Here is a 20,564-nt window from a genome sequence, read left to right on the forward strand (position 1 = left end):
TGCAAAGCATTTTTTAAAAATCATCCCAGTGTTTATTTTAGATATGTGTTTCAATACATCAGCGGCATGGTGACATCACCAGTGTGTGGCAGACATTTCCCAGACATCGTGGGCTGTTAACCTAATCATCAAAACAGCTTCATTTGTCAAGGGTTACCCAACAACTCACTGAGAGTGCTTTGATAACCTGCCAATGACCCAGTGATCACTTTTGATCACCTGGAAAGTTCAAGGCGTGCCATGATATGGTATAATCAATTCTAAATGCAATATAATTCCTGCAGTAAATAGTAAAGCCATCCTACAGTATTTTTTATGCTTCTTTCATATAGCACATTAAATAACTTTTAAAAACATTACAAATTAGTCCAAGGAGGCGAGCAGTGATTAATTCAGTGACTTTTTTCCATGATAAATGAAGTCTAGTTTGTTAATTGAGAAGTAATGGGTCTCCAAAGTGATTTATTTCCACAAATTAAAGGTCAGATTTGAAAAGTTGCTACTTAAATCACAATTGACCTCCTTAACAGACCAGCTTGAAATCATATACCTAACAACCACTAAGGAGATGTTTATTTCACTATAATGAGTAGATTTTTCTACAATAAAATATCCTATTAAAAATCCACCCCTCATTTCATTACATGCAATAAAATTGATTAAACAGCTTCTATAAAATATGATTGTTGTGTCCCTCTGCAACTAATCATGCAGGGTAGCTGCTTTCAGCTAAATGAACAATTGTTATTTTTTCCATTTCTATTCATTTTTCCATTTCACTTTTGGGCTAAATTTCTTTTTTTTTGTCAGTTAATAAAGTTTCTACCTTCCTGCAGCACTGAGCACTTGTGCTTTTGCTTGAAGAGGGCATAGATACTCCCACCACTGTGCATTGATGATCTGTGTTACCTCAGGGGAGTACACTTATTACTCCAGTATGAATCTTACCACTTCCCACAGCACGCTCCCACAGTGAATGCTAATTTAGTGTAAATTAGTGCGAGATAATTGGCCGGTTGTCAGAGTGGACCATTTCCCACAAGCAAGTTGCCTGAGGCCAACCAACCTCACTTCCTTTCACGAGACATCTGGGTCTTGAGAGAATTGATTTTCATCTCACTGATTTGATACAAGTCCCAAAATCCCATTGAAACTGAGCTGATGTACAAACAGACCAGACTGTCCCTGGACAAACTGGGGATTCTTCACTGATCATTGTTGAGTCTGTATTTGGTTCATTAGAGATACCAGTGAAAATTGATGAGATATGCTTCAAATGATTGTAGATAGACAACCATTCTTACAGCTCAATTAAATTTATTCTGAGGATTCTGTCCATTGAAGAATTAACAGAATTCAGAAGCATCACTGATGCTCCATACATGTGTGAATGCATCACTGTTTCACTGTTATGTGGAGGGTTGGGTTTTAGATTGGAAGTCTATAACCAGAGGTGTTCCACAGGGATTGGTATGGAATCATAGAATCCCTCAAGTGTGGAAGTAGGGCATTCAGCCCATCAGGTCCACAGCAACCCTCCAAACAGCATCCCACCCAGACCCAAACCCCGATCTTATCCCTGTAACCCTGAATTTCCCATGGCCAATCCACCTAATCTGCACATCTTTAAACAATGGGAGGAAATTCGAGCACTCGGAAGAAACGCACACAGACATGGGGAGAACACGCAAACTTCACATGGACTGTCGCCCATGTGTGGAATTGAACCCAGGTCTCTGGTACTGTGAGGCAACAGTGCTAACCACTGAGTCACCATGCTACCCTGGGTCTACTTTTGTTCATTATTTACATAAATGATTTGGCTAAGAATATATAGGAAGCATGGTTAATAAGTTTGCAGATGGTGCCAAAATTGGTTGTATAGTAGATAGTGAAAAAGGTTATCTAAGATTACAAAAAGATCTTGATCAGTTGGCCATGGGATATGAAGTGGCAGATGGAGTTTAATTTGGATAAATGCGAGGCATTGCATTCTGGTAATACAAACAAGGTCAGGACTTCTACAGTTAATGGTAGGGGTCTGGGTAGTGTTATAGAGCAGATAGACCATGGGGGTCAGTGACATAATTCTTTGAAATTTGCTCCACAGGTAGATGGGTGGTCAAGAAGGCATTTAGCATGTTTGCCTTAATCGTTTGGACCTTTGAGTATAGGAGTTGGGATGATATATTGAAGTTGTATCAGACTCTTCTGGAATACTGTGCACAGTTCTGTCGCCCTGCTATCAGAAAGATATTATTAAATTGGAGACTGTTCAGTAAAGATTTATCAGAATGTTGCTAGGAATGGAGGGTTTGAGTTATAAAAGCAGGCTGGGATTTTATCACTGAATGCAGGAAGTTGAAGGGTGACCTTATGGAGGGGTTTATAAAACCATGAGGGGCCTTGATAAGGTGAATAGAAAGGTTTTTTTTTCTCTAGAGTGAGGGAGATAAAAACTAGGGGTCATACCTTTAAGACGAGAAGAGAAAGTTTTAAAAAAGACATGAGGGGCAACTTTTTTTACACACAGAGTAGTTTGTGTGTGGAATAAACTGCTGGGGAAGAGGTGGATGTGGGTACAGTTACAACAGTTAAAAAACATTTGGATACACTCATGAACAGGAAAGGTTTGGAGGGATATGGGCTCAATATGGACATGTGGAACTAGTTTCATTTTGGAACATGGTCAGTGTGGACTAGTTGGACTGAAAGATCTGTTTCAATGCTGAATCACTCTGTGACACTATTACCATGAGCATTCCGTGAAATTGTTAAGTTTCCATACAATGATACAGGTCTGTATTCACTGGATATTAATTTCACCTCCCAAGAAATGATAATTCACTGCAGAGACATATGGAAAATGATATTTTACAGTAGGGAAAAACCATGCCTAAAGGCATTCATTTCCTCTGGTACTGTGCTGGTTTGAATGAAAACCCTTATTGTGTTATTTAAAGAAGGTCATTAACTCATTTTGCGCAAACACATTAATCTGTGTATGGCCAAAGGAAATTAAACCTGGTTTCATTTTGTGAATGTTTTTATGTGAACCCTGTCTCTAAGAGGGAAAACTGCAAGAAACAAAACATGGACAATATTCAGGTAACTAAATAGAATATACCAACATTTGGTGAACATGACATTCCATTATTACTGTGTAAATCAGCTGACAATTTGTAATAAGGAAGACATATGTTATGACTTGTAAATCAACACAAGTTATTGGTTGATTTGTGATGGTCCATATTTAGCTTTGTCATATTGGCTTCTTAAAGTCCCTGTCATTTTTTTAAATGAATTTGTAACACTTGCCCATTCATTGTCCATACACTCACCAGAAAAAGTTAAGTCTATAAATGAAGAATGGAAGTACTCTTTCAATGATGCAATGATTATTAATGAATGACAATCAGTTTTTATTGCCCAAAATATAAACACATATAAACATGGAGTCTTACTCATTTGAGAAATGAATTGTTGGAGATTTATAATGATAAATTTTAAATTAAGTATTTTTGTCCCTGAAACTTTTCCTTTCATTTGCATTTTTAATTCTATGAATATGATTTCTCATTCCTTCTGTTTCTTTCTCGTTACTTGGTTTGACTCTACTTCCTGCTTCTGGCCTTCTATTTCTTAACTCTCACTGGTCAACAAAATACACCATTTGCTCCGTTTACAACTTGTACTTCCAGCGAGTTGTGATGCATTAAAAAGTGGGGTGGCATGGCGGCTCAGCAGTTGGCACTGCTGTCTCACAGCGCCAGAGTCTCAAGTTTGATTCCAGCCTCGGGTGACTGCCTTTTTGGAGTTTGCACATTCTCCCCATGCCTGCATGGGTTTCCTCCAGGTTCTCCAATTTCCTCCCAGAGTCCAAAGATGTGCAGGCCAGGTGAACTGGCCATGCTAAATTGCCCATAGAGTTAGGTGGGTCAGAGGGTCTGGGTGGATTACTCTTTGGAGGGCCGGTGTGGACTTGTTGAGCCAAAGGGCCTGTTTCCATACTTTAGGGAATCTAATCTAAAGTTGAGTGCTGTATGTTGCTCTGCTCTGGCAAACTCTGGCTCAGTGTTACAAAATCAACAAGATATTCTTCATGTCCTTTGACTTGAATCTCTGAGGAAATGCAGCATCTCCAATATTCCATATACGACATATAATGGATACTGAGTAATAATACTAGACTGGATAAAATATAGGGTAATATCCGAGCTTGGGCTGACAAGTGGTAAGTAATATTTCTGCCACATAAATGCCAGGCTATGTCCATCACCAATAAGAGACAATCTAACCACCGTGCCCTTGACATTCAATGGTGTTACCATCACTGAATCCCCCACTATCAACATCTTGGGGGCCATCATTGACCAAAATCTCAACTGGACTCACCACATAAGCACAGTGATTACAAGAGCAGGTCAGAGGCTAGGAATACTGAGGCGTGTAACACACCTCCCCAAAGCCTGTCCATCATCTATAAGGGCTGAAAAATGTGTTGCTGGAAAAGCGTAGCAGGTCAGGCAGCATCCAAGGAGCAGGAGAATTGACGTTTCAGGCATAAGCCCTTCTTCAGGAATGAGAAAGGTGTGACAAGCAGGCTAAGATAAAAGGTAGGGAGGAGGGACTTGGGGGAGGGGCGTTGGGAATGCGATAGGTGGAAGGAGGTTAAGATGAGGGTGATAGGCCAGACAGGGGGTGGGGGTGGAGAGGTCGGGAAGCAGATTGCAGGTCAAGAAGGCAGTGCTAAGTCCGAGGGTGCTGACTCATCTATAAGGCACAAGTCAGGAGTGTGATGGAATACTCTCCAATTGTCTGGAAGAGCACAGCCCCAACAACACACAAGAAGCTTGACACCATCCAGGACAAAGCAGCCTGCTTGATTGTCACTGCATCCACAGGCATCCACTCCTTCCACTACCAATGCTCAGTCGCAGCAGTATGTACATCTATAAGATGCACGGCAGAAATTGACCAAAGATGCTCAGACAGCACCTTCCAAATCCACAATCACTTCCACCTAGATGGACAAGGGTAGCAGATATATGGGAACACTACCACATTCAAGTTCCCTTCCAAGCCACTCACCATCCTGACTTGGAATCATTCCTTCACTGTCGCTGGGACGAAGTCCTGGAATTCCTTCCCTAATGGCATTGTGGGTGAACCTACAGCAGGTGGACTGCTGCAGTTCAGGAAGGCAGCTCAGTGCCACCTTCAAAAGGGCAACTAGGGATGAGCAATAAATGCTGGCCAGCCAGCAACACTCACATCCCACAAATGAATAAATAAAACAAAATAGGTGACTGGCAGCAAGATAAAAGAAGTGACCCAACCATTCTGGGGTCATCGTCAATGAAAACAAAGCTTTGAAAAACTCAACAAGTTGAAGAGTGAACACATGTTAAAATTACACAGCCCATTATTTGAAAATTAAGAACATGTCACAAAATAATTTCGGGGAAAGGAAACAGGCTATTGTCTTTTGTCTTCTTTTGTTAAGGTAACTTACAGTGGACCCAGGGAGGTTAATGGAATCATGTGATTTATATTTAATCACTGTAGTTAATTTCTAGCATGTGTCCACTCCAGTTCAGTAATATCTGCAACACCGCCATGGTATTTCCCTCCTGCAGCTGCTGACCTCACCTCTCCCAATTAGTTTCTTGCCCAAAATATACCTGGTTAATCAGAAATTCCAAATTAGGGAAAGACCACTTCTAAAAACAAGCAAACTTAAGAGTTTTCATTCACTCACCACCCTATTGTTAGTTCACTGATAATGGGAGCAGGGAAACATCTCTACGTGTGAACCAATCACGGGAAAATATTAACAACAGTTCTTATTTGTCATATATAGAGTAAACACAATCTCATGTAAAAGTCGACCTCCTATTTTCGGCCAAAGAATCTGGAATTTTCCATATAGGTTATGTAAAGGTTGACCCTAGTTCTTCACAGATAACGGATCAACATTTGTGAGTCAAGATATTATCCTATACATGAATGTTACAATGAGAATATTATTTTTTTTTGTGCTATTACATGTTTTGATGTCCAATTCACACCAATTTGGTTGCGAACTTTTAAGACACATCAGGTTAGAGTCAGGTGACAACCTCCTTTTGAGTGCAGCTCAGCTGAGCCTAGTTCCCCTGTAGCACTTGTGCAATATAGTCATAATAACATAATTCACTGTGTTTCTTTTCTTTATTCATTCAGAGATCAATTGGGCTTCTGCTAGCAATATGGTATTTTGGACTGTAGCATAAGTTTCGGCCTCTCAAAAACACTATCCATGTAATAGCTGACCACCTAAGTTTAACCTTAAAAAATAATCAAAAAAAGTTAACTTTTCTACAAATATATACAGTATTCAGCACCTTCCATGTGTGAATTTGCTTCATCACCTCAGAGAACAGAAACAGGTGTTAAGAAGGAACAGGAAAAAGGCTTACAACAAGTTACAAAAGTTGTGGTCAAAGGCATGGGTTTTTTGGTCTTGAAAAGAGGGGGCTTGTGTATGCACTGGTGAAGCAATTCACAATACTCTTGAGATAGGAAATGAAGGGTGCAAACCAATATTTCATGAGGAACAAGAAAGAGGGATAACTAGAGAGGGATCTTATATTGTGAGATGAAGACTAAATTAACGTAGTCAATGATAGAATGGTAGGTCAATTTGTTCAAGGCTGATATCAAGACAGGATTGAATGAACATGTAGAAAAACCTCGAAGTGAGATTCATAGAGTCAGAGATGTACAGACGGAAAAAGACCCTTTGGTCCAAGTCATCTATGCCAACCAAATATCCTAACCCAACCTAGTCCCATTTGCCAACAACTGGCCCATATCCTTCCAAACCATTCCTATTCATATACCCATCCATATGCCTTTTAAATGTTGTAATTGTACCAGTCTCCACCACTTCCTCTGGCAGCCCATTCCACACACATATCACCCTCCATATGAAAATGTTGCCTCTTCGGCCCTTTTTAAATCTTCCTTCTCTCACATTAAACCTATGCCCTCTAGCTCTGGACTCCCCTACCCTGTGGAAAAGATGTTGACTATTCACCCTATCCATGCCCCTCATGATTTTAGAAACCTCTATAAGATCCCCCCTCAGCCTTTGATGCTCCAAGGAAAACAGCGCCAGCCTAGTCAACCTCTCCGTATAGCTCAAACCCTCCAATCCTGACAACACCATTGGGGAAGGATGCTCCCAGCCACAATTTGGAGTAAGATAAACTCAATCTTGACAATCAGTAAATAGGTTCATTACATTTTACTTAGCAGCTAGTTACATTATAACTAAGATACATAAGTCTGTTGCGAAACTAGCAGGCTCAATTTGAGAATAAGGGCATAATTCTACATGAGCTACATACTGTTAACATTAAGAACAATCACTGAAGCATTGCATAATACCTGGTGACCACCTGCAGAGTTCATATGATGTACACAAAACTCTGGTTAGCTCCTCTTAAGATCTTACTCTTAAGAGGTGAGCAAGCTTATACTTTTAGTTAAACCTTTCAAGAGTACCAACTGCCTTACACAAAGTAAACTCATCTTCCAGGACTCTCTCATGATCTGATCCATCCACTCTATGTGCAGAGTGACTCATGATTAAAATCATGAGTATTGCCCTATAAAAGGAGGAGGTTCTTACGTGTGCATTAATTGGACGCTTAAGGGTTTCAATTGGCATCCTGGCAGGAAAGCTGCCCAGGAACCTTCATGCCACAGAACTAAGTGGGGATGTGGCAAGTGGGGATTTCACACCCAGCAGCCTCCAACCAGATAAAATGCAACATCTACTCCTGCAGGTTTCAAAGAGGCGAGGGAGGGAACCAATATCATTCAGCCTGTTTTGTTTATTTTCCCTTGACTTTTGCGAGTCTCAGCCGTAAATAAAATCGAAGATGGTCTCACAAGTAGCAAGAGAGAACTAATAATTTATTGATTCTATTGCTATTTATTATTCAGTGAAGAAGGATTTGATGAACAGTTTTTATTTCTTCCTTTATAACCCTAAGCAGTAAAAACAATCTGAGAATACCTTGCACAATGTGATTAAAACTGAACATATTCTAATGATTGAAGCTTAACATTCAAAGAAATAAGATATTTCATGACAGGATGAGCAATTTTAAGATGAGACTACATTCTTAGTAAAATGTATTCTCACATGGAGTCTCATAGGGATGAAGCAAAATGTGAAAAGTCAAAGCATATGTTTGCAACTATTAACACCATATGTTTTATTGTTATAGATAACAACACATTTAGTTTTGTGAATAAAATCTCAGCACTATGCCAAGAAAGGAGATAAAACACGCTTTATCTCCTGTCTGTACAAATGAGTGAAGAGGAGAAAAATGCCAGAACATTGAGAAATCAGCTTTCAAGATCACAGGGATTCCATGTGATAATTGAAGTAAAAATGAAAATATATAAATGTCACTGCACATTTAAAGACCGGAGAGCATAGAGCACTGCCTCAGTATATTAATACCCATCTTATACATGAACATTATGAACAAAGTGAAAACGAGCTATCGCAGGATTGTTACAATGCAGAAGGAGTCCATTTGGCCCATCATGACAGCACCAGCTCTGAGCATTTTGACTTAGTTCAAATCTCCGATCACCAAAGGATTTCTACTCAAATGCACGTACATTGCCACCTTGAATGCCTCAAATGAAGCTGCCTCCATCACATATCCTGGAAGTGCATTCCAGACCTAATCGCTTGTTGAGTGAAAAAGTTGTTTCTTAACTCGCATTTACTTCTTCTGCAAAAAACTTCAAAACTGCATCCTTTAAGCTCTTGATCCTTTGACAAGTGTGAGCAGCCTCTCTTATTTATTTTATCCATACCCCTAATGATTTTGAATACTTTGTTGACTTACTTCTCAGTTATCTTTTATCAGATGAGAACACTCCTAACTTCGTCAACCTTCATGACTGAAATTTCATATCCCTGGAACCATCCTTTTAAATCTTTTCTACAGTTCCTCCAATATTTTTCCTAAACTGTGGTGTCTTAAACTACACATTATGCACCAGCCAAGGTCTATCCAGGGTTCTATACAAATTCAGCACAACCTCCCTGATCTTGTACTCAATACCGTTCTTAATGAAGCCGAGAATACTGTTTGTTTTATTAATAGCTCTCTCTATCTATTCTGTCACCTTTAATTATTTGAGGTCTATGCATTCCCAAATATCCTTTGGAATAGCATTCTTTTTCCGTGCATCCATGCTCTTTGTACCAAAATGTATCACCTCACCCTCACCACTTCATATTCGATTGACTGATCACTCGACCAGCTTGTCAATGTCCTCAGCTTACAATTCTGCCAACTTCTGTGTCTTCAGAAAACTTTGAAATTAACCTCCTGCACACCAAGATCTAAATCATTAACTTATATCATAAAAAACAAGGGAAATTCCCGACAAACCTTCTTCGAAACTGGAAAATACCCATTAAATACTCATCAAATACCCATTACCTTCTGTTTTCTATCACAGTGACAATTTTATGTCCATGTTTTACTGTTCCTTTTACTCCCTGAGCTCTAACTTTTCTTGCTGTGTTGCAGTGTAGTGAATACCTTTCAGAATCCATGCACACTCTCTCAACAACATGACATGCCTCGACCTTTCTGCAACATTGTCAAAACATTTCAGCAATTTATGTGAATACAATTTATTCTTTAGAAATTAATGCTGGCTCTTCCAAACCAGCCCACCTTTTGCCATGAGAGTACTAATTCTCTCCCAAATAATTTTTAAAGAGCTTCCCCACCATTGAACTTAAACAGACTGTTCTGTAATTGCTGGGGTTTTCTTCATAAACTGTTTTTTGAACAAAGATGAGAGACACAGCAGGCCTGGCAGGAATTGAGAGAGAAACAGAGTTAACATTTTAAGTCCAACGACTTTCCTTTGGAACTGGAAATTGAAAGATTATTGCAATCTCTACTCTCACTTCCTTCAATGTTCTCAGATGCACTGCATGCAGTCCCGGTATCTTATTAACTTGGAGAACTGATCTTTTCTCCACTATTCTTTACTTTATCAATCTTGAATGCTTTCTGTGATAGTACTTCTTCTTTAGTTATCATGACTTGGGCAACAGCTATCTCAATAGGAAAGAAGGATACAAAGTATTTATTCAGCACTTCAGCTATGAATTATCTCAATGTGTTAAACACTTACTTCAGTCTCTGAGCAGAGTTACTCCACCTTTTATCGCATTTACTATTGATATTCTTAAAGACTTAAGGATTTCCCTTTATGTTACCTACCAGTCTTTATTGTTATCTCTCTTTGTTTCTCTGAATTGCTTCTCTGAATTTTTTCACCTCTCTTCTGAATCTTCTGTATTTAGCTTGGTTCTCAATTATACTTACTACCTGATATCTGTCACTTTTTCTTCTCTAACTTACTTTCTATTTCTTTTGTTACCCAGGGAGCTCTGGATTTGTTTATCCTCCCTGTCCCTTTTGAGGAAATATACCATTATTGTTACTAAATCTCCTCTTTGAAGGTGTCCTGTTATTCAACCACTATTTTTCCCACTAACATTTGGTCCCAATCAGTCAGGCCAGCTCTGTTCTTACCGCATTGAAGATGGCTTTCCACTGGTTGACCTTTCTTACTCTGGATTCACCAACGTCATTTTTCAACTTTTCTCTTTACATGACAAGCCCTTCATCCCCAGGTCCATTCTTGCAAACTCATTAAGCCTCATAGTTGCTCATTTTCAGCCAATTTGATTCACTCGCATGTGATATCAAGAAGAGGTTGAAGACTTAGATCCAGATTGAGATTAGATTAGATTAGATTAGATTACTTACAGTGTGGAAACAGGCCCTTCGGCCCAACAAGTCCACACCGACTCGCCGAAGCGCAACCCACCCAGACCCAATCCCCCACATTTTTTTACCTATACTCCTAGCCAAGTTGTTCCAGTGCAAAGATAACAGTGATCTCCAGCTGGAAGTGGAAAATTGCCCAGCTATGTCATGTTCACAAAAAGCAGGACAAATCTAACCTGATTAATTATTGCTCTAATCGTCTCGAGTCATAGAGATCTACAGGACAGAGAAAAAGGCCCTTTGGTCCATCATATTTGCACTGGTCAAAAACAACCACCTAACTATTCTAATCCCATTTTACAACACTTGGTTCATAACCTTAGCATTGCATGTGTACATCCTAACATCATCTATGTGAAAATCATTCTCATCAAATCAAAACTAAATTTACTGCTGCAGGATAATCCCTCAGGATAGTGCTCCTAGTTCCAACCATCTTTAGCAGCTTCATCATAAAATCAGAAGTGTACAAGTTTGCCGATGATTGCATAATGTTCAGCATCATTTGTAACTCTTCAGACACTGGAACAACCGTGTCCATTTGCAACAACATTCAGCCTTGAGCTGACAAATGACAAATAACATTCATCTCACAAATTAGCCTCATGAACCTTCTCTGAACTGCTTCCAATGCAATTAACCTGAAAATCAGGTTTTTCCTTTATTTAAATGGATAATGCCTTTTTAACTGAATGAGAGAAAGACAGTAAATTCTTATCACAATTCTTGGAAATTCTTTCTCCATCTGGGAGAACGGTTGACTTTATGTGTGTGTCAACTGGGCGGAAGTGGGTACTGCAGATGCTGGAAATACTTGATGACGGGCTTTTGCCCAATATGTTGATTTTCCTGCTCCTCGGATGCTGCCTGGCCTGCTGTGCTTTTCCAGCACAACTCTAATCTTGACTCTTTATGTGTGTCGTATGTCTCAACAATGTATTTATTCAAACTGTAAGGTCACTAACAAAGCAGGAACACCAATGTGACATCTTATTGTGATGACCACATAAGGAAGCGTCATAATTTTTTTTAAGCTATTGCCAGTTCATTGCAATGAGTTTTGTCATGTAGCTATCACACTTAAATTAAATTTAATTAAGCAGCACTTTCAGACTGGAGGCCTGCGACCAGTGGTGTGTCACAAGGAACGGTGCTGGGTCCATTGCTTTTTGTCATTTATATAAATAATTTGGATGTGACCTTGGAGGTATGGTTAGTACATTTGCAGATGACACCAAAAATGGAGGTGTAGTGGACAGCGAAGAAAGTTACCTCAGGATACAATGGGATCTTGATCAGATGGGTCAATGGGCTGAGGTATGGCAGATGGCATTTGATTTAGATAAATGTGAGGTGCTGCATTTTAGAAAGGCAAATTAGGACAGGGCTTATACTTTAATGGTAAGGTCCTGGGGATCATTGTTGAACAAAGAGACCTTGGAGTGCAGGTACATACTTCCTTGAAAGTGCAGCTGCAGGTAGACAGGGTGGTGAAGGTGTTTGCTATGCTTGTCTTTATTGGTCAGTGCATTGAGTACAGGAGTTGGGAGGTCATGTTGTGGCTGTACAGGTCATTGGTTAGGCTATTTTTGGAATACTGTGTACAATTCTGGTCTGCTTGCTATAGGAGGGATGTTGTAAAACTTGGAAGGGTTCAGAAAAGATATACTCGGATTTTGCCAGTATTGGAAGCAATGAGCCAGTTGGAGAGGCTGAACAGGCTGGGACTATTTTCAATGGAATGTTGGAGGTTGAGGGGTGACCTTATAGAGGTTTGTTAAATGATAAGGGGCATGCATAGAGTAAATAGCCAAGGTCTTTTCCCTGGGGTGGGAGAGTCCAAAATGAGATGGCACAGGTGAGAGGGAAAAGATTTAAAAGAGACCTGAGGGGCAACTTTTTCATGCAATGGGTGGTGTGTGTATGGAATGAGTTGCCAATGGACATGGTGGAAGCTGGCAAATTTGACGAGATTAATTTCGCATATCTGGTCGGCATTGATGAGTTGGACCGAACGATCTATTTCTGTCCGAAATATCTTTATGGCTCCATGACTCAACTACCAGATCAAAATTGAAGGTTGGCCAATTTCACATTTTTCTTCAGAAACTTACTGGTACCATTAAAAACAATGACAACATACATGCAAGTAATAAAATTACAAAGAAGATTGAGGGAAACAAATGTCTGGCACAACTGTGAAGGTGAAGACAATTGCAGAGTTTAAATTTTGTTTCAAAATCTTTGATTTCAAAATCTTTGAGTCAAACTGCTGAGCTCTTTCCTCTTTTCTCAGGAGTAGTAAAGCCTTACTACAAGAACTAAGTTGGCCTTTTGAATAGGGTCCCAGGGCACCTTCAGGGGATGTCAGATGCTCTTTGAGAGGGGTGAGGTTTCCTTTGATATTGTTACAAGGAGAAATGAATGTGAGTAAAAATTGCCTGAAGCTATTGGAATTGGAGTAGAACTGCTAAGACACTGATCAAGAAAACTGACAAGGGGTGATGAAATTGACTACTAAGAAAGCTGCCCATAGTTGTCAAGGAATTGTCCAGGAGGAGAAGGTGAGGACTGCAGATGCTGGAGATCAGAGCTGAAAAATGTGTTGCTGGAAAAGCGCAGCAGGTCAGGCAGCATCCAAGGAGCAGGAGAATCGACGTTTCGGGCATAAGCCCTTCTTCAGGAATTGTCCAGTCAACTATCCTTTGAATATTTGAGAAAACTGACTTCAGTCTTCAAAGTATCAGGGCTTCCATTTCACTCTGACTGTTGACATAAGCCTGAGTTTTTTTTAACAGTTGGGAAGCTCTTGGATAATCTGATTGCTGGCTCCAAGTAAATAAAACTTTTGATATAGAGACATGAATGCAAGTATTTTGTTTTATAAGGAATTGTCAGAAGTTAAACATTGTTAACTTGTTTGAAATATAAGTGTTTTGAAATAAGAGATTTTTAAAATAAAGACACTTAAGAACTTTATTTAATTTCAGCAAAGAACCTGAGCTCTGCCTGATGTTTACTTGATTGACTGGCTTCAAAAAAACTAAAAACTCAAAAAGAGGTGGCTATAGGGGCATTGGTTAGCATAGAGAATGTAAGAAGTCATGGGGAGCGAGGGAGGAGCATGTGCTGTCATCTAGAAAGACAAGGGCAGAAGGTATATGGGAACGTACACCATCATGTTCCCCTCCAAGCCACCACTCTGTCTTCAATTTGCTGATCCTTCAGTGCTGTTGGGTCAAAATCTTGGAAAATCCTTCCAAAAAATATTGTGGATGTATCTCCAACAAATGGACTATAACAATTCAAGAAAACAGCTCACCATCACCTTCTCAAGGACAACTAGGGACAGACAATAAAAACTGGCCCAATCAGCAACGCCCACATTCCATTATTGATTAAAAATCCTCTACGACCCCACCTCCTTTCTACAAGATAAAAGTTTGAACACCCCTAGGACACTTTCTCCCATCTCTGAGCTTCCAACTCAGGAATAGAAACCCTTCCAATTGTTTAGCTTCTTATGCAGCAAGTTGCAATAATGGAGTTGAAATGTGGTTTCCATTGCTGCCTCAGAGAGGGATGTAGATCGATTCAACAATAAATACACAAAAAATGAATAATAATTGAAGAGGAAGCATTCTGTAAGCCAATGGGAAAAATGGAGATTGGCTTACATTTGGTAGAAATTGAATTGTATTTTAAAGAGTTGATAATAGCTCAATAATCTCTTCCTGATTTTATCTATGATTCTTCTTGCTAAATAAAACTCTTTATATCATGTCTTGGGCCATGAGTAAACAGGTCATCAATGCACCATAATTCTTGACAGAAGTATATTTTGAAATGATCAGGGCAATGATGACAGAAAAGAAAAATGAAATATTTTCGAACGGACAACATTAAGATAGATTGCAATTTTCATGGATTACTATAGACCTCTTTGTGTTTGGGAAAATCAATGAAGTTGATTTGACACACAATCTATGCAAGCGTATTGATACTTAGTTACTCCTGATGCAATAATCCTGATAGACTAGTTACCTGAGTGCACCATTTTCACTGCTTTTGCTGAGACAGTCAGTGAAAGTTATTGCTAAAGCCTGGACTGACCCTAACTGATGGAGCTCACTAGAAGATGAGTTGGAAATGTTTCAGATGGACCAGATAATTCAGTCATCAAACTGAAGCATGTGGTCTCCATAGTGACTTCCCAGAGTTTACTACAACATAAAAAGAAATCATGTTTTGCACCATGAATGAAAATGAAATCAAATACTTTCAGTGAATTAAATCTGATTGACTGATTCTTCCTTTGTATTAATAATTCATGGGATACGTGTGTCACAGGCAAGCTCAGCATTTATTGTCCATTCCTAACTGCCTAACTAAAGTGATAGCCAGCCGCCTCTTGAATCATGTGGAGTTGGTATTGACTTTTTATCATCCATGCTTTCAAATCCCTTCCTGATTTGAAATCTCCTCCAGACCAACAAACTATTTCTTTCTGTACCGATGATGGCAGACTGGTGAGTTTCTCCAGCACTTTCCATTTTTATTTCTGATCTTCAGCAAGTGTGACACAATGCTTTCATTAAACCTCTGAGATAGCTCTGCTGCTCCAAGTCAGACCACTTTCTCATCCCCAGTTGTAAGTCCTCTACCATTCTCTCTCTCTTCTCTAAGACATTCCTAAAATCTTATCTGGTAGAGCTTCTGATCACTTGAATCATAGAATCCCCACAGTGCAAAAAGAGATCATTCAACCCATCGAGTTTGCTCCAATCCTCTGAACAGCATCCCTCTCAGATCCAGACCCTCACCCTATTCCTGTGGCCTGCACTTACATGACTAACACACCTCGCTTAATTTAGCGTGCCCAACCCACCTAACATGCACATCTTTGAACTGTGGAAGGAAATTGGAGCACCTAGCGGAAACCCACATAGACATGAGGAGAACATGCAAACTTTACACAGTCTTTCGGGTGGAATTGAACCCAGGTCTTTGAGGCTATGAGTCAGCAGTTCTATCAACTGAGCCACTATGCTATAGATAGTAGCTGTCAATCAAACCTCTTGTTATAAACCACTGACTGTTAACAGCACTATTCCAGGGAAAGATGATCAGCCCACTTCAGCATCTTGAGGATAACATCAGAAGAAGCAAAAGCTCCAGCAGTAGTAAACAGGTAACTGTGAACTGCTGATACAAGAACAAATGTGACCTGAAATGATTAGGTTTAAAGGGATATGCTCCATCTGCTCTACATAGTCTTGAAGTGACACCCAATGGTAATCCAGTCACATCTATACAATACAGACAAACTGCATGCATTTTTATCCACTGGCAATATTGCAATGTATCACTAAAGGGAATTAAGTTTCCCCTTTAAGTGCATCTTGCAAGTAATAGCAACAAAATTAAAATTAAAAGAAAAAAGTTTTTCAGTTCAACTCATTCAGTCGTGTCTCTTTTCCCTACGCAGTAAGTGCACTCATCATGCTTCCCTTCCAGGAAATATATTCACAGTTAGAATTTGCAGAATGTAAATTCAGGGCAATATTCTTGAAGTGTAAAAAAACTAATGGAAAGAAAGTCTTGCATTATATAGCACCTTATCAGGTTTCACAAGAATGTCTCAGAGCACTTCACATGCAGTGAATTGCTTTGAAGAGATTGTTAAAAATTCATTCTCAGGATGTGGCATCATTAGAAAGGCTAGCATTTAATGCCCATCGCTTGTTGCACTGAGAAGGCACTCAGATAGGAAGTGCTTTATCTAGCGCTGAAAGCCAATACTACTCACTGCAAATTGAGATACTGGTCTGGATTATCCTTGGCTGGTGGTATTTACATATACATTGGTCCTGTGCTACTTGTTCCTCACATCCATGTAAGTCTTTTCAAATATTTATGCACTCTAACAGTCCTTCATTTACTTTCTTTAAGTAATATATTATCAAATACAGCTCTCCAGTGCAGTATCTAAGACCTCTATCTTCCCATACATATTCTATGATGTGGAGGGACCAGTGCTGGACTGGGTTGGACAAGGTCAAAAATCCAAGGAGCAGGAGAATCGATGTTTCAGGCATAAGCCCTTCTTCAGGAATGAGGAAGGTATGCCAAGCAGGCTAAGATAAAAGGTAGGGAGGAGGGACTTGAGGGAGGGGCGTTGGGAACGTTTGGGAGGTGCTGCTGAAGGAGCTTTGTTGAGTAGCTGCTGTGTTTTGTGTAATTGGTACATGTTGTGGTGGAGAAATCTCTTGCATGATTGTGTGGCAGAGACAGATTTAATTGTAACGTCTGAAAGAAAGTTCAATAATTTTCCAAAGAGAATGAAACTGTTAGGCTCCAGGAGAAAAGCGAGGAAAACTTCTTTAGTGATGTTCTGGGACCAAGTGCTGGATTTCAACAACTACAGACTACTTGCATTTTGAGTCAAGACAGGTCCACCCACATTCCTGAAAGATCCTCAGGGAAGCATTCACTTCAACTTGGATTCTGTGTCCCCATACTTTTCCTAATGATGGTGAGAAAGTACAGTTAACATTTTGGGTCCAGTGACCCTTCTTTAGAACTGATTGTGGGTAGGAAAAGGTTGGCATATATGCTGAGGGCCCTATCAACCACAGTCTTTAGTTGTGTTTCGCCAGCACTCTCTGTTTGGTTTCTGATTTCCAGCATCTGCAGTTTTTTGTTTTTTTTTTCTTTTCCAAATGATGTCTTCAGATGAAGGCAATTAGTTTTCACTTCAACTTTGGAATTTAGTTCAACATCCATGATCGTTTCAAGGCTCTACTAAGATTTGAATGCTTCTGGCTGAAATGATTATGATCACTGGTGATTATATTATTGATGACAAAGTGCCACTGAGTAGCATCGTTAATCATAGCACCCATCACTTTTCTGATATTTGGAACTAGGTCCATGGAACATTCTTTGGATCGGTTTGATTATTTCTCATTTTTGTGGATAAGACTCATCTGGGCCATTTTCCACATTCGTGGGCGGCATTCCGTGGGCGGCACGGTGGCACAGGTGGGCGGCACGATGGCACAGTGGTTAGCACTGCTGCCTCACAGCGCCAGAGACCCGGGTTCAATTCCCAACTCAGGCGACTGACTGTGTGGAGTTTGCACGTTCTCCCCGTGTCTGCGTGGGTTTCCTCCGGGTGCTCCGGTTTCCTCCCACCATCCAAAGATGTGCAGGGTCAGGTGAATTGGCCTTACTAAATTGCCTGTAGTGTTAGGTAAGGGGTAAATGTAGGGGTATGGGTGGGTTTCGCTTCGGCGGGTCGGTGTGGACTTGTTGGGCCGAAGGGCCTGTTTCCACACTGTAATCTAATCTAATCTAATCTAATCTAATCTAATCTAATCTAATCCAATCTAATCTAATCTAATTCACAGCTGAGTGCCAGTGATGTATTTGTATTGAGGTAGCTTGTTAAGGGATCTCCAAATGCTCCACACATTCAACCCTAACCAGGACCACAAAAAGGCTCGCTGATGGCCTTTTTACCAGAGATCTGTACCTTCTTGAATCATTATTGCTTTCTTCCACCTACTTAAATTTGTTCTCAAATTGAACAACCTCTTCCACTATTCTAATGTACATCAAAGAAGCTGCAGTAGGAAATGGCGTGGTCCTAGCTATGCTAACCTTCTCATTAAGTATGTGTAACATCGAGTCATGGAAAACATAAGCAGGAATAGGCCATTTGACCTCTCAAGCCTACTCTGTCATTCAATATGATCATAGTCTAATCCCATTACCCCATATCCCTTGATACCTTTAGCCACAAGAGCTCCATCTACTTTCTTGAAAACATGGAGCAGAGTCTCATTCACTTTTTTTCCTGGTGAATTCAACAGGCTCACCACTCTGGGCAAATAAACGTTTCCTCATCTCAACCCTGAAATCCTTTATTGTTAAACTATGACTCCTGGTCTGGACGCCACCGCCATCCAAAATGCCCTTCTGCATCTGACCTGTCTGATCCTGATGGAACGATCTCTTCTCATTCTTTTGAACTCTATTGAATATAATCCTAATTGACTCAATCTCTACTCAGATGCCAGTCCAGTCATTCCCGGAATCAATTTGGTCAACCTTTGTTGCATTCCTCGTATTGAAAGAATATCCTTCCTCAGATAAGGAGACTAAACATGCTCACAACATTCCAGATGTGGCCTCACCAACACTCTGCAAAATTGACACAAGGCATCCTTGTTTCTGTACTCAAACCTTCTTGCTAATAAAGCCAATTCTTTGCTCCTACCATACTGGCTCATACTCACCTCACCTCACTCTTTTCTTCTCAGAGTATGAAATGCTAGTCTTTGTCCAGGTTCGAAGAGTTTAAAATTCAGTTGATTTCACAATCTGAGCTCCACTGACGTTTTTAAAGTTGGATCCTGTTTAGCTGCTCATCCATCAGCATGTCTCTAAATATCAGGTGTCAGGAATGGGGTAGTCTGAGGTGATTTAAGCAACCCAGGTGATTATGTGGGTGTTAGATGATTATATAAATGGCAACTAATATCGAGGATTATGGGGATGGATGGGAAAATGGCACATAACACTTTGATGCTCACTTGGAGTGCTGGTGCTGACATTATTAGGTGAACGGCTTATTTCTGATCTACAAAATGTGTAGTCTACCTTCCTGCACTGTTTACACTGGTTGGGTAAAGATGAATTGTTGCGCTTGTGTATTGGTTTGTTTGTTAAGAGAATGGTAACAAGTCATAGTGCACAAAGGACCACTGGCATCTCTCAGTACCAGAGCAAGACAACTGGTTAGGTCTAGCTTGAGGGTAATTAGTCCACTAACTTGGGGCTAAGTTGAAGTGGCATATCGTCATGAATTACCATGCAGAGTATGGGAATTGAGCCAACGCTGTTAGCTTTATTCTGCACCACAATGTACCCACCTAGCTAATCAACATCTCCCTCAAGAGGTGCATAAAATCAGTACAATCACTTGACTGTATCTTCATGTATATGGTTGCATTACCATAGGAAGTAAGGAGAGGCTGGATAGACTGGGATATTTTTTCCTGAAGCACAGGAGACTGAGGGGTGACCTTATAGAGGTCTATAAAAGCATAACAGATATAGATAAGCTGGATAGCCAACAGTCTTTCCTCATGGTAGGGGAGTCTAAAAATAGAGGGCACAGATTTAAGGTGAAAAGGGAGAGATACAAAAGGGTCCAGAAGGGCACAGAGGGTGGTGAGTGTCTGGAATGGGCTGCCAGAGGTAGTGATGAAAGTGAGTACAATTTCATCATTTACGAAATATTTGGACAGAAACCTGGATGAGATAGGTATGAAGCGATATGGACCAAATGGAACTAGTTTAATTGTGAGAACTGGTGTCATGGACAAGTTGGACCAAAGGGCCTGTTTCCATGCTGGAAAGATTCCATGCAATGTCTTGGTTAGCAGCCATCTTCGTCAGCCTAAAGCACATGGAGCAGCAATAAGAAGAGGTTACCAATCCTGTGTTAAACCTCTACAACTACTGCCTCGCAGATTTTCTTTAGTAATAGTCGAGAACAATGCAATAAAAATGATAGTCTCCAACCCCCAATTCCCTTGCACCTCTGAAACACATTTGTCCTCAACTCATAACGTTCTGACTCAGAGGGTGCTCATTTAT

The 20,564-nt window shown here is 40.1% G+C and overlaps 1 protein-coding gene across 18 annotated transcripts in view; it reads right to left on the bottom strand.

Moving 5' to 3' along the window:
• LOC122557375 (teneurin-3) overlaps positions 1-20,564 on the bottom strand; it is a 2,678,940-nt gene that overhangs the window by 1,762,055 nt on the left and 896,321 nt on the right. The window lies entirely within an intron of this gene.

The sequence above is a fragment of the Chiloscyllium plagiosum genome, unplaced genomic scaffold (assembly GCF_037043375.1).
Source record: "Chiloscyllium plagiosum isolate Xiang-an unplaced genomic scaffold, Cpla_swu_hap1 HiC_scaffold_2, whole genome shotgun sequence".
Lineage (NCBI taxonomy): Eukaryota > Metazoa > Chordata > Chondrichthyes > Orectolobiformes > Hemiscylliidae > Chiloscyllium > Chiloscyllium plagiosum.